The 14037-nt window shown below is 38.7% G+C and overlaps 1 long non-coding RNA gene across 1 annotated transcript; it reads left to right on the plus strand.

Annotated features, from left to right (window-relative positions):
* The first annotated feature begins 9260 nt into the window (after nt 1-9260).
* On the plus strand, nt 9261-13942 carry LOC117419747 (uncharacterized). Its single transcript, XR_004547293.3, has 3 exons — nt 9261-9363; nt 12962-12986; nt 13361-13942. It is a non-coding gene; the product is annotated as an uncharacterized LOC117419747 (long non-coding RNA).
* The last annotated feature ends 95 nt before the right edge of the window (nt 13943-14037 follow it).

Raw genomic sequence — 14037 nt, forward strand, 5'->3', positions numbered from 1 at the left:
AAAACGATTAAGTTCATTCATATTTAAAAACAAAAATGTGCGCGCGCACACACACACACACACACACGACTATGAATTCCAAGCTTTGTTTATTTTTTCAGCAGATACCGGTACTGTAGTGTAAGAAATGTATTATTATATAGTGCATTTCATGTAAAACATCTCAGAGCCCTTCACATAACTAAATATTGTACATAATATTTACAATAAATATAATTCTAGTACTAGTCGCCATATTTAATGTCACTAAACTGTTGTTTTAATCCAGTCACCGGTGGATGTACTTTCTGGCTCACCGATAAATTTGCAGCGGTGAATAAAACAACGCGCCCATATTGACCCGATGGAAGACTATTGTTACCGACAGAGGGCTATAATGCCGAAAGATGCTTTACCCTTTCCACCCTCCTCCCTAAAGCATCTAGCCATTAAAAGCATGAGACCTCCATCTGTTTGTTGTACATCTGATCTTGAGATAAGAGATCAGATCAAGCAGCAGTGTGGAGTAGTGGTTAGGGCTCTGGACTCTTGACCGGAGGGTTGTGGGTTCAATCCCAGGTGAGGTACACTGCTGCTAATAATAATAATCGATGGGGTTCAAGGGCCATGAAAAAAAACCTTCTTAAAAGTGCATTGTCCCACAGTGAGGGCTTCACCATTTACAAATACAGTCACCACATTGAAAGGGACAAAAGCAAAACATCAGAAGGCTTCAGTATAAGTAATTTACTCTACAGTATCATGTTAGGGTTACACTTTACATTAAGAGTCTCTCTGATTACTGCGTAGTTACATAGTAAACACATGTGCACATAATTACATTGTCTTATGCATCGTTATACTTAATGTGTACATTTTCTGTATGATATAATCCTAACCCTAACCATAACACTAACTCTAACCCTAAACCAAATCCTTTTACGCTAACCCTTTTCTGATACAATAGGCTCTTTGCCCATAGTGCCGTCAGTGCATGTATGGTTTCACTTATACTAGCACTTTTTACTTCCTGTCTTGTTAATGGCGATAATCATTTGTTTTCTGGATTGTTCTGTTTGTGCGTTTTTATTTCAACTTTCTTTTTTCAATATTGTTTTACTTCAGTTTCAACTTCAAAATCTGTGAAACTTCAGAAACAAGAAGGTAGCTCCTTGGATCACTGCTGTGTCCCCTAAGTTACCATAAACCAGTACTTCTAAATGGAAATTTATTATAAAAAAAATTAAAAAATCAGTTCAGGGCTTCAGTGTCATTTTACTGTTCTTTGTTTCAATAAAGTTCTAGATTAAAACATCACAGAACGCACCAGTGCAGTGTCATCAGTTGTTTTATGCTGCACAATTATTTCAATGCACACACTGTACTTCACACACGTGCAACAATCATATTGTTTTCAGGCCTGGATTAAATATATGCATACAGGTATGTTTCACAAAAAATACAAAACAAAACAGTAAGTTCAGCTTGAATTGGTAGTCGGAATCCAGTAATCACTCAATATATCTTATATAATTTGGCTCAGTCCAACACAAACACATCTGTATAAACAAAAATATTTTGTATAATATTTTGCAATGAAGTCAGTCCTTATCTGCCATCTTCAAAGCAGTACAGTTTAAGCTGCTTGCTGGCTTCGGTTAAGAAAGTTTCCTAACTTAAGTTTTCTTAACTTAAACAGCCTGCAGTTACGATACTGTAATGTAATTACAGCATCCACATTTATATTCAGATTTTACACAAATACCATAACATAAAACAAGTAGAGCACTGTAACACTACTTCTTTGTTTTTCTAGCTAACCGCTACAGTTTTAAACATGCTTCTTAACTTAGCAAAGTCCCTGTTACTAGACTGTGTGTGAGACGTTACTGTGGTGATATAGCACAGTTTAGACAATAAACATTTTATCATGCCAGTTGGCTCCTATGCACTCTTAAATCAAGCATACTGACTAAAGGCTTTGTCATCACTGTTAAATTACACTCATAAAAAGAGAATGTGAAAATGTAAGTATTAAAATAATAGTCACAGAGGTAGCTCAAATATACATTTTAAAACCTTTTTTCCAGCTTACTGTCATTTTAACGTAGGCAGCATGTATAAAATAGAATGGTTTCATTGGAATTGTCCAATCCTAATGATGTAGGTTTTAGAAACCCTAACCCCTGCATTACAATAAACACTTCTCTTACTCTATGAAACTGGGATCTTGTAATGTATCAAAAACCATAAATACAGACAAGCCTGGCTCTTTTGCATAGTGGTTAAGACGCTGGCTTGCAGTGCGTGGGGTCGCCTGCTCGTGCCCAGCCTCCACCTTGTTACACGAATATCCAACATTATAATACATGCTGAGAAGCTGGGTCCTAATTGCTAACCCTCCCTCCCTGCACTAGTGCGCACCCTCCGTATTGAGCCAGTATGGTGCTTGATCACCATGGGCAATAACACCGCCCTGGCAATGATTCTGGATGGGTGCCTGCATTCACATGCTCAGTGTTGATACATATCTCTGTACATCTCTTAGTTAATTGAGCAGTGTCTTTAAAAAAACAAATAAAAACATCTTTTCCCTCACCCTGTGACTTATCTCAATTAAAAACTCTCCCAACAAGAAATAAAAAAACAAACAAACAAGCATTTATTTCCCACCCCACCTTCTCCTCTCGCTGGCCTGAATGACAACAAATTAATTTGATCTCTCGCGCCAAAGCTTATTTTTTTGTTATTAAACTCCCGTCTGGATTTTAAAATTGTAGGAACTGCCTGCTTCCCAGAGATTTCCTGTTTTCATTGTCGAAGCAAGGGTTTAAAGTGACATTGACGAACAGGCCAGTGCCCCTGAAGGAGGGGAGTTTCCCCTGCCCATGGCAACTAGAACAAGGGCAGTGAAGTCATCGCATCGGTTCTTAATGCTGGAGGATTTGGAGATAGTGTGATCTGTGGGAGGTGCCTGGAACAATGGACTCGATGATAAGCATTTCAGATAAGTTGTTTCAAGCCACTGTATCACTTTAGCCCAATTGTTTGACACAGTTATGCTTTGGCTGTTTAACCTTCAAAAAACGAAGAAACAATAGTTAGAAGAGCCAGTTTAATATGATATAATTAAATGCCTTATAAATGATGCATAGGGTTACCAGACGGGACTGTCCCAGTTTTCAGAAACAGTAAAATTGTTAAATCGTCCCGGTTTTGCTATTTCGTATTCACATTTTTTCACAAAACTGTAGCAGCGTACTGAGCAAGTTGACAGCACAGTAATTTATTATACAAAAATAAAATAAAGAAAGGTATGGATGGCCGGTTTAATTATTCATATTCTGTTTAACTTCCTGGAATATTTTCTTTTCTTTTTGTATCTTTTGAAGTGCCACCAACCTACTTAGCCTGTTAAGTCAGTCCCTATTGTGTTTTTGATTAGCACAGCTATTTATATAACTGATGTAATATATAAAGTTTATTTTGATGCTCAGTATATATATATATATATATATATATATATATATATATATATATATATACAGTATATACTGAGCATCAAAAGAAACGTATTTATATTTGAGCAGCAAAAGAAACATATCACTTATATTTGGATAAAATTCACTAGATGTGATCGAAAAATGACAAACTCTGTTTTAGAGCAGGAGCAGTGACTTTTTATTGTGATGATTAACAATTGACATCACAAAGATGCTGCAAAATGATCTGCCTCCAAGTTGACTGCACTGGTGCGTACAGACCAGTATGTTGACAGTGTGTGTATACTGTAATAAAAATCCTTAACGCCATAAGAATGAGTCTTCAGTCGATTCCGAGCCAAACTCAATATTTATTACACTAATAAATGATCAAAGACAATCTGTCAATTGTTAACTAACAAATAACAGGTTGCTGTGTGCTATGAGCTGCCCCGCTAAAACTAATTCATTTTTAAAAGGAATCTCAGGGTGGAACTATTGTGTTTAATCGCTTCTCTCCCTGCTTCAGAACAACAACACCTGTCACTGGTCTTTAGCCCCAGTTAGTCCTGCCTCATCCCACTCCACGGCCAATCACCAGCAGCTCCTGTGGTCTGTGCCTGTCGCCTATATGCTGTTCAACTGATGTGAAACACAGCCCCTCCTACTCCAAGCGTTGCTGCACTTCACAGACCTTATCTTTTTTTTATTATTTGGTGTCCAGGGACCAGGTTTGTTATAGTCGAAGGTTCCTTAAAATAAAGGCCATTATAGCAAGGGTGTACTGTACTATGTAAATTAGAGACACAGTAAATTAGAGATTAATGTAAAGTGTTTTTCTACTTTATGGCAATTCAGCTTGCTTAAATACAGTGTACAAAAGCCTATAGTTATTCAACCGCGTATATTGTTTCAGAAACATATCTCTTGAAAATACTGCAATTTTTGGTACTTTTACTAAACTTGGTGCTGTGTCTGCCCTTTATTATTTCCCCCTTCCACACATGTAAAACTAAAGACGTTGGTGGGAGTTTTAACCTGTTCCATAACCTTAGCAGCTTTGCTGAAGGTTAAATGCTTCAGCTGGGAAAGCTTTCCTGCAAGTCCAGACTTCAGCATTTCCTTTCACACGTGCTCACCTTACAGGCTAGTGATAGAAAAACATGCAGTATATGGGAGGAGTGGGTGTAAAGGAATCCCCAATTAAAGGCTTAATACTGGTGCTTTTAAAATGGGGAAACTGGAAGTCACCAAGGAGCTGCATAGCCTTGCCATACAAGATGCATGGTCATACTAGATCATGTGTGCTTTTCTATTTTTAAATAGTATTGCTTGTAGTTTATGTCTATTGTTTTATTTTCTGGCCTCCATTGGCTCTCTTGTAAAAGCTCTCTTTCTTACAGTGCAGGGCGAGTCATGTAAGTGGGGTTCGAATCCTGGTAATGGCGACTTGTCAGTTTTTGGTAGAGGCTATTGGCTCAACAGCAGGAACAGAGGTCGCCTGTTGATTAGTAAGTGGGTTGCCATGGTGAGATGACGTTTTGAATTTGGCATTTCAAATTATCCTTCTCTTCCTGATCCTTGTTATTCCACATGGTTACCTTATTTTATTATAGAAAAACATTAACAACAATCTTAGACTTTAACAATCTTAGACCGAAGATTTCAAATTTTGATTCATCGGTCCATAAGACCTTCTTCCAGTCTTCAGTAGTCCACTGGCGGTGCTTCATGGCCCAGGCAAGCCTCTTTTTCTTATTTTGCCATCTTAGCAATGGCATTCTTACTGACACTCGACCTGTCAAACCTGCAGCTCGAAGTCTTCTCTTCACAGTTGAAACTGAGACTTGCTTACTTCGACCAGTGTTAAGCTGTGCTTGAAGCTGTTGTCCTGTGAGCCGCCTATCACGCAAGCTGTTGACTCTCAGAAACTTGTCTTCTGATTCTGTTGTGGCTTTGGGTCTGCCAGACCTCTTCCTGTCAGAGTTTCCTCCAGTTTCCAAGTGCCTTTTGATGGTGTAGGAAACTGTACTCACTGACACCTTGGCTTTCTTTGCAATTTCTCTAAAGGAAAGACCTACACTTTTAAGGGTTATAATGGTCTATCTGTCTTCCTTTGTTAATTGCCTTTTTCTCGCCATTATGAGAGCAATATACTACTTCCTGCAGTACAATACTGTCCAAATAATGCTTAAGAGGGTGTAGTAACACAGTCTGTTCCAACACTGCTTTTATACAGACAGAGGGTTTGTAAGTAATCAACAAGTTGGGACACCTGTAGGAATTGTTAGCATCAACTTTCAAGGCTTAATTTACTTCCATTGCTGCAGAACAGCTGTAAGTTGTTAACCCATTACTTGTTCCCTGAAAAAGGCCTTTTTGTATAACTCTGAAATGTACATTATTTTTCAGTTTTTGGTAACCTAAACTTTTTTTTTTTAACCTCTGGCAGTTTACCGCTTACCTTTGTACCATTTCAGGTTATTCACTGGACTTGAACTGCTTAAATTTCAATAAAAACTGGAAAAATGGGGGTGTTCTAAAACTTTTGACCGGTAGTGTATATATATATATATATATATATATATATATATATATATATATATATATATATATATAATATACAGTGCTCACCCGTTATAACGCGCCTCGTTATAGTGTGGAATCGCTTATAACACAGTAGGTTTGTGGCTCCCATTTGCTCCATAATGCCATTACAGTAGCCCTGTTATACTCATTATTATTATTATTATTATTATTTATTTCTTAGCAGACACCCTTATCCAGGGCAACTTACAATCGTAAGCAAATACATTTCAAGTGTTACAATACAAGTAATACAATAAGAGCAAGAAATACAATAACTTTTGTTCAAGCAAAGTACAAGTGTGACAAACCACAATTCAATAATACAGCAGATAATAGTGATAGTTACATCAGGATATGATTAAATAGTGATAGTTACATCAGGATATGATTAAATACAAAGTACTACAGGTTAAACACTTGGCAGATTACAGTATTCTGAAGTACAGGATTAAATGCAGTAAAATAGGGGGCAGATAAGAGCAAAGAGTCATTATAAGGTAGAACACAAATAGCACGGTCTTGTATATATATATATATATATATATATATATATATATATATATATATGTGTGTGTGTGTGTGTATGTATTCCTTTCCAAGTGCTGCATTAATAACTCCTATGCAGAGAATGTGAGCGGAGCAGAGTGGTGACAAAATTCTGCTCACCGCTCATAATATCCTCCGCTCCCCTCTGCTCCACTCCGCTCTTTCTTCCATTCCCTTCACTGCTTGCGATTCCCACTCCGCTCCCCCGCTCCAGACAAAACAGGCATGCTCCGCTCCGGTCACATGGTATTAAAAAATAAATAAATAATAATTTTAAAAAGAAATTGCCGTTTTTTTCACCTCACCTTTGTTGTCGAGTGCAGATGAAAAGATTTAATGTACATTCAAAAAGGAATATTATTTAATCTTCCTTATTATAATCGTATAGCTTGACCCAAGTAAAATTAGCGGCAGAGAAAAAAGCCTACATAAAGTGCTCAGAGAAGTTATCTAATTCAATTCGAAGACGTTTCCTCATTATTATTGGTACTGAAAATATGCTTACATTGAAAATAAAGTCAGGAAATATCTTGCAAAGAACAGGTTTTTAACTCCATGGCCGAACATATATTTATGAAAAATAGAACTGTGCTTTGAAAGAGCGGACCGGAAATGTCCGATTCCACTCCACTCCCTGGCTCCACATAAAATTGGTGCTCTCCGCTCCAATCACACTCTTTGTTCCTATGAACAGCTTTGCACTGTGATAAATGCGAGAAGATTAAGCCTCTCCTATCAGTTCATTAATTGTTATTTGAGAGTTTAACTCAGCCCTCTCTTAAACCTGGTGTAGACTCTGCGATCCAAGTTTACAAAGAAGAATATCTGGTTTCTGTTGCGTTTTATTGATCTTGAATTCTGTCTTCATGGGAAAACTTCACCAAACATCACCTTGATTGAATTATAGGACTGAGTTGCACTCCAAACCAGTTCTAACCCTCTGTCATTATCCACCATCCTTCCCATTGTGGGAGACTGTTTAAAATAATAATCCTCCACTTAAGCAATCACAGGAAGATATAAACTTGCAGCTCATGACAAATGTTCTGGTCTTTGAAATGAGTTCCAGACCTCCTAAATTGATAAATAAGAGCATGCTTTTTGGAAGGAATGTTATACAGTGGTGTGGTCCTGAATCTGAAGGTACGGAACACCACTAAAATATAGATTTTCTTAAACAAGAATTATTGTACAGATTCACATTTTATTTTTATACTGAACTTCTAGTAATAGGTAATGTATTTATCTAATTTCTATAAGTATGTGGCCAGGTAAACAGTCTTACCATCCTATGCATTTCAGCTTATTTGTGGTGGGGGGTTGCCACAGTTTTTGTCACTGAATTATTTTATTTATTTTTGAGCACTTAAAGTGTTGTGTTGGATCGTTTGATTTTATTATTATTGTTTCTTTGTTATGTCAATTCACTTGTTCGTTAATTTTATACTAGACACAGTGTGTTACACTGACTCTGCTCGGCTCAAGATCAGCTTCCAGTAGTACTACACATTCATTATAAGGAACTGACGTCTGCTTTTTATACAATTTCTCTGTAACAATTTTAGTAATATTAATGCTTCATGACAAGGGAATTGATGTTCGTTTTTTTATGCAATAAATAAAACCTGTGTTTGCCTTTTATAATCTCTGACCTGTCCTCTATGATTTTTGATATAACCAAGGGTTACAATTATTTTCACAGTGTCTCTCTCCATCTTGTCAGAATGCTTTACTTTGTGGACGTGTCTGTCTGTGTGTCGGTTTCTTTTGTGTTCGTGTCCACAGTCGTACTTTATGCAGAGTTACTGTCTTCTTCGTAAGAATTTGTAGCCTTCTTAAAGAAGTAGTTTGTCATGTACGTTCCTAATAATTGACTGAATCAGACAGTTGTGTGGGAGATGTGAGTCATGTGACTTAGTTGCCTATTTTGCGAGTTCCAGCTCAACTGTGGGGGGCATTCGGCTGGCTGTTTAAACAGTACCAACAATATATAAAATGGGTAAATACCACTTAATGATATGAGTTGAGCTCTTCCATTCACTACAGGGACATATGTAAGTACACAATTGTATCAGAAAAGGGTTAGGGTTAGGATTAGGGTTATAGCATACAAAGTGTACAATTAGGTAGAAAACAGCCTCAAATAAACTATAAAATGAAATATTCCAAAAATAGGGCAGGTATGGAGGGTGGACAATTTGGACCCCCTTTCTCTGCATAGTCTGTAATTATTTTCTAAAAACATTGAAATTAAAAAGATTCAAAGGTTTATTTCAGAGCCCCAGCATGCTCTTCAGCTGTTTCTTTCTTGGTGTGCAACATTAGCAGAGTTTCGGGGCTGGAGTGTTTTTTGAATGTTGCCCATGGTGCACAGATCAGGTTCGCCCACCTGAGGAAATGAACTCATTCAGCAGGAAAGAACCGCATTTAGCATTTAGTCTTGCAGCAGACTCCTTCACTCCTCAATGGGCACGGCGGGGAAAGCAAGAACCATTTCCTTTATGGAACTGCCCTTACTGGAGTGAGAAACAAAAATCCCCAGGGATGCCATTATAATCCCAGTGTTATACCAATCTCAAGTATTTAGCAAACAATTTCAGAGCGCTTACAGCAATCAACACGCTGGCAACGTCTTCATGCCATTGTAAGGAACATGTGCACCTATTTCTTACAATACACACAAATAGTTACCACGGTTCAAAACTTTGTTTTTTCTTTACAGGCACACAGTACCGTCAGAAAAGCGATCAGGCACCTCCCCCATCAGGTAAGTTTAACATTTAATTCTTGTAAAAACCCTTGTTATTTCTAACTTAAACGGTTTTATCAAATGTATCAATCCATCTTTATTCAAGTGTCTTTTAGTAACCAGGTAAGGTAACGTGATCAGTGATTGAGTGCGTTGCTTAGTTGGGGCCTCTCTATCACAAACTTTCTTACAAGCTAAGTATAATACCCATAATCAGTTATTTTTTCCTATTGAGAATGAAAAATATTTTTTCCATCGTTTGCATTGGGGACTGCACAATAATTGGGGATTGCACAATTATCTCATAGCAATTCATCTTCATTCTCAACATAAATAACGGTGGCGGGAACTCTCCCACGGTTTTGACTACATTTGAGCTAAACTAAAACAGAATTAAACACATACACAGAACAGTGAGATCTGCTTGGGTTGGGTGCACAGCCATGGAGCAGGGCTGAGCCAATTCTTTGAGTTTATTCCAAATACAGCAAATGACTGTGACGGCTTCTCGTTACTGCCTTCGAAGTATTACTCATACGTGTTGATTCAGCCGCACGGGAAAATACAGATGCGATTTGTCATTGATCATGTCTTGGTGCAAACAAACTAAGCACACAAGCACTGGACAGATAGAAGGGAAAACGCATTTACAGTATCGTAGTAAATCTGTCAATGGATTGTTATGATAGTTGCAATTAATTACAGCAGTGTGCAAATGTATTGGAACACCTCAAGATGTGTCATTTATAACCTGCATGAAAACCTCAGGGTGTGAGAATTTCAATTTCCACTCAGTAATCAGTGATATAGAAACAATAGGCACTCATGTGTGAAAATGCTAGACCACTTTGTGCTTTAATTAGGCATCTTAAACAACTTCTAAAAAGGCTCATGCATTTTACCATGTGTGGCTATGTGTTCCTTTTCTCTTACTATTTTAAATGACTTGCATGTGTGATCTATTAAAGTCATCAATTAAATTAATTAGCTTATTTTGACAATTTTCCAAGATTTTCAGTTACAGTGGTTTGATTTCATATGCACAACAATTCCAAACTACAAAAGCAATGTGGTGTTGTAATACATGTGCACACTGCTGCATTTTCTTTTGTATTTATTATAATTCAGTGTTAAGGTGCTTTGATTATATGTTCAGGAGCTGCTCTTCAGTTCTAATGGCCTGCCATCAATGTAATGCAGGCTGGATCAGCCAGTGCCTTTATATTAGTATGCACCATCTATATTGCCACAAAAGCAAACATGATCCAAAGTGGCAGATCGCTGATCTAGTGTATAATACACATGCATCTACGACAGAGAGCTACAACTGAAAAGCAGCTCTTGGCTTTTTGTATTTGAGTAATTGCAATAAGAAGTAATTGAAATCTGAAGGTAATTTTTCTCGAACACTGGCACATTCAATTACAATGTGGGTGGCTGTTTAAAGATCTGCCACTGTTTAGATCAGTGAAATAAATAGATTTATGTGATTTATGTCGGTAGTGGGGTACAATTTAATGGGAGGGACTAGGGGGTCCCAAAGTGGCTCACCTGTTAAAGGCATGGCTGTGTGGTGTGCAGGGCAGGTCATACAGTCAGGAGAGCGCAGGTTTGCGTCCTGGCTGCGTGAAGTCGCCGGTCTTCACTGGGGATTCCAGAGGGAGCGATGCATTGGCTTTGGCGCTCTTGTTGGTTATGGAGGCAAAGTGTTTCTCCTCATCGTGCTACAGCAGACCCTACTGGCCAGGCACCTAGTGAGCTCAAAAACAGACACCTGCAGGGCTGGTCTTTGTCTTCTAGAGGGTGGTAGCTCGTTGACATCTACTCTCGAGTTCCTGGGTGTAAAATAAGAAACTAGCTTGGTCATGGGATCGAAGGACACCCACTGAACCTTCGGTTCTCCTGAGCTGTGTAGGAAAATGCTGCAGTGAGGAAAAAATTGTTGGGCATTCTAAATTGGGGAGAAAATTGGGGGTAAAATAATTGGGCACTCTAAATTTTTTTAAAAAATCAATAATTAATTTGAGGGGCCTAAGTGATGCAGCAAGCTAGTTCACTAAGCCTCTCACCTCTGGGACCCTGGGTTTGAATACAGCCCAGATCACAAGTAAAGCACGTTCACTGGTCCTAACCCAGCTCCAAGTGGACTTCAGTGTAAGTCACATCAAAAAGTAAACACAATGCGGCTCCGCTCTAGAGAGGCCAAACATTAAGAGGAAAGATATCGTCTATAACCCCTGTCTGCGGGATGTCAGTTTCAAGGTGGGGGGAGCTTGCTTCCATCAATAACTATCTTCTGGGGATGTAAACAAACTGGTATGTGAACGATCCTTTTCCCTGATAAAGTACAGCGCAGAGAAGGCACAACTATGGAGTAATGTAGCAAACAAACACCACAGAATCATGTTTTTGTGTAAAACTAGACAGGGTTGCGGGCTTTAATACTGGGAAACTGAGTACCAGACTAGGAGACATTTGCAGACAGACTCAGTTCAAAGAAATAGTATACAATTACAAAAAAAAAAAATGCAACCAAAGCTGTAGGATATTCATTGGCGATGTAGATTGTACGCAAGCACACAGTTCAATTCGTGAAATACAAAAGGTTTTATTGTGGCTAAAATCCTGAAAATGAAATCCATGTGCAAGAATTAAACGGCGTACGAAATGATAAATGGCAAGCAAAACATAAAACAGAGTGGTCCTGATTGTCGAATCTCTTGAAGTTGGCAGAATTCTCTTCTTTTCCAGCTCTAATCTCCTTTGTAAATTCTTCCAGGAATTAACTAGGAGACACAAATGGGATGTAAACATGACATCTAACCAGGCTTTTCTGATCACTTCAGCATGCTTATACTTTAGCCGCATATAAAAGCTATTTAAAACAGGTTGCTTAGCAACTCATAGCTACTCCTCAACACTGAAGATTCTTGCAACATTACTCAAACTAAAGTATTAAAACGGTGCACAGACAGGGGTCCCCGAGTGGCTCACTCGGTAAAAGCACGGCCACGTGGTATTCGAGTGTCACAATCAATCTTTTTAAGACGATATGTGAAAGTACACAATTGTATCAGAAAAGGGTTAGGGATGAGGGTTAGTGTTAAGGGGGTTGAGACTAGGTTTAGCATTAGGATTAGGGATAGAGTTATATTGTGCAAAAAGATGTACACATTTAAATACATTGTAACTATGCATATCCGCCCCTCCAGTTTATCCGCCATGATCAATCCCTTCAGCAACGTTAGTTTATTATTGAACAGAGAAGATTAGTTCAGAGATTGTAGATCCACCAGAGTTTTTGTACACTGTGTTGTATGTGCTCCGTGCGCAACCATTGCTGGAAGTGTCACGTGAGCTGTTCAGTGTGTTGACTTGATATGTAAATAAATCCTGTTCTCCTGCAGGGGGCGTATCAACTTCAACCTCCGTCTTGCTCTCCTGCCTCTCACTCAGCAGCAAATGCACGCACCCACACTGCAGACAGCTACTCTGTCACAAGCATTAATACCTGCATCTTTCTAAACAAGGGATTTAGGGGAGTTCCCTTATAAAAGCTGAATCTCAAAACAATAATTGTGTGAATATAATGTACCGCCGTCCCTTTTCTTTGCAGCGCCAGCAACGAAGTCGCTGACAAGGTGAGTGTCTTTTATTTATTAACCACAAACAACTGTAGCTGGCTTCCGATCTCACACTGTAGGCAGGTACGGTTTCTCACTCAAAAAACTGTCACACGCTTTTTTAACGGCTCCTCCTCCACCATTCACACACGGAGCCGTGCAATCTAACTAACCCCATTCACTCCCGGCTGCGCATACACACTCGCATGCATACCAGCTTAACAATACACACAACGTGTACAACACATAACAACCACAGCAGCGGCTCTTCTGAGCCCCAAGTTGTCAGGTCGCTACAATAATGATGGTTACAGCTGTGTATAATGGTATTTAAAACAGGATTCATTTATCCGTCTTTTTACATATCCGTCTTCACTCTGGACCGACTGCAGGTGGATATGCGATGGATGACTGCCTTGACCAGACTGCACCCAGCTACCTCCAGACCCTCATCTCTCCCTACACCCCCACTCGACCTCTCCGCTCCGCCTGCACTAGAAGACTGGCTCTACCTCCGCTACACTCCCTGCCTCCCGAGCCCGCTCCTTCTCCACCCTTGCTCCGCAGTGGTGGAACGACCTTCCTACAGATGTCAGGACTGCCCAGTCCCTGACCACATTCCGGCGCCTCCTTAAGACTCACCTCTTCAAACAGCACCTGTAGAACTCCTCTGTTGTATCTTGGGACACTATCACCCTTCATTTAAATATGTTTTATTTTGCTCTTATCTGCCCCCTATTTTACTACATTTAATCCTGTACTTCAGAATACTGTAATCTGCCAAGTGTTTAACCTGTAGTACTTTGTATTTAATCATATCCTGATGTAACTATCACTATTTAATCATATCCTGATGTAACTTTCACTATTATCTGCTGTATTATTGAATTGTTTTTTGTCACACTTGAAAAAAAAAAATTGTATTTCTTGCTCTTATTGTATGACCTGTATTGTAACACTTGAATGTATTTGTATTTGCTTGCGATTGTAAGTCGCCCTGGATAAGGGCGTCTGCTAAAAATAAATAATAATAATAATAATAATAATAGACACATGTATTTACTAAGTA

This window comes from Acipenser ruthenus, chromosome 14, assembly GCF_902713425.1.
Source record: "Acipenser ruthenus chromosome 14, fAciRut3.2 maternal haplotype, whole genome shotgun sequence".
In the NCBI taxonomy this organism is placed as follows: domain Eukaryota; kingdom Metazoa; phylum Chordata; class Actinopteri; order Acipenseriformes; family Acipenseridae; genus Acipenser; species Acipenser ruthenus.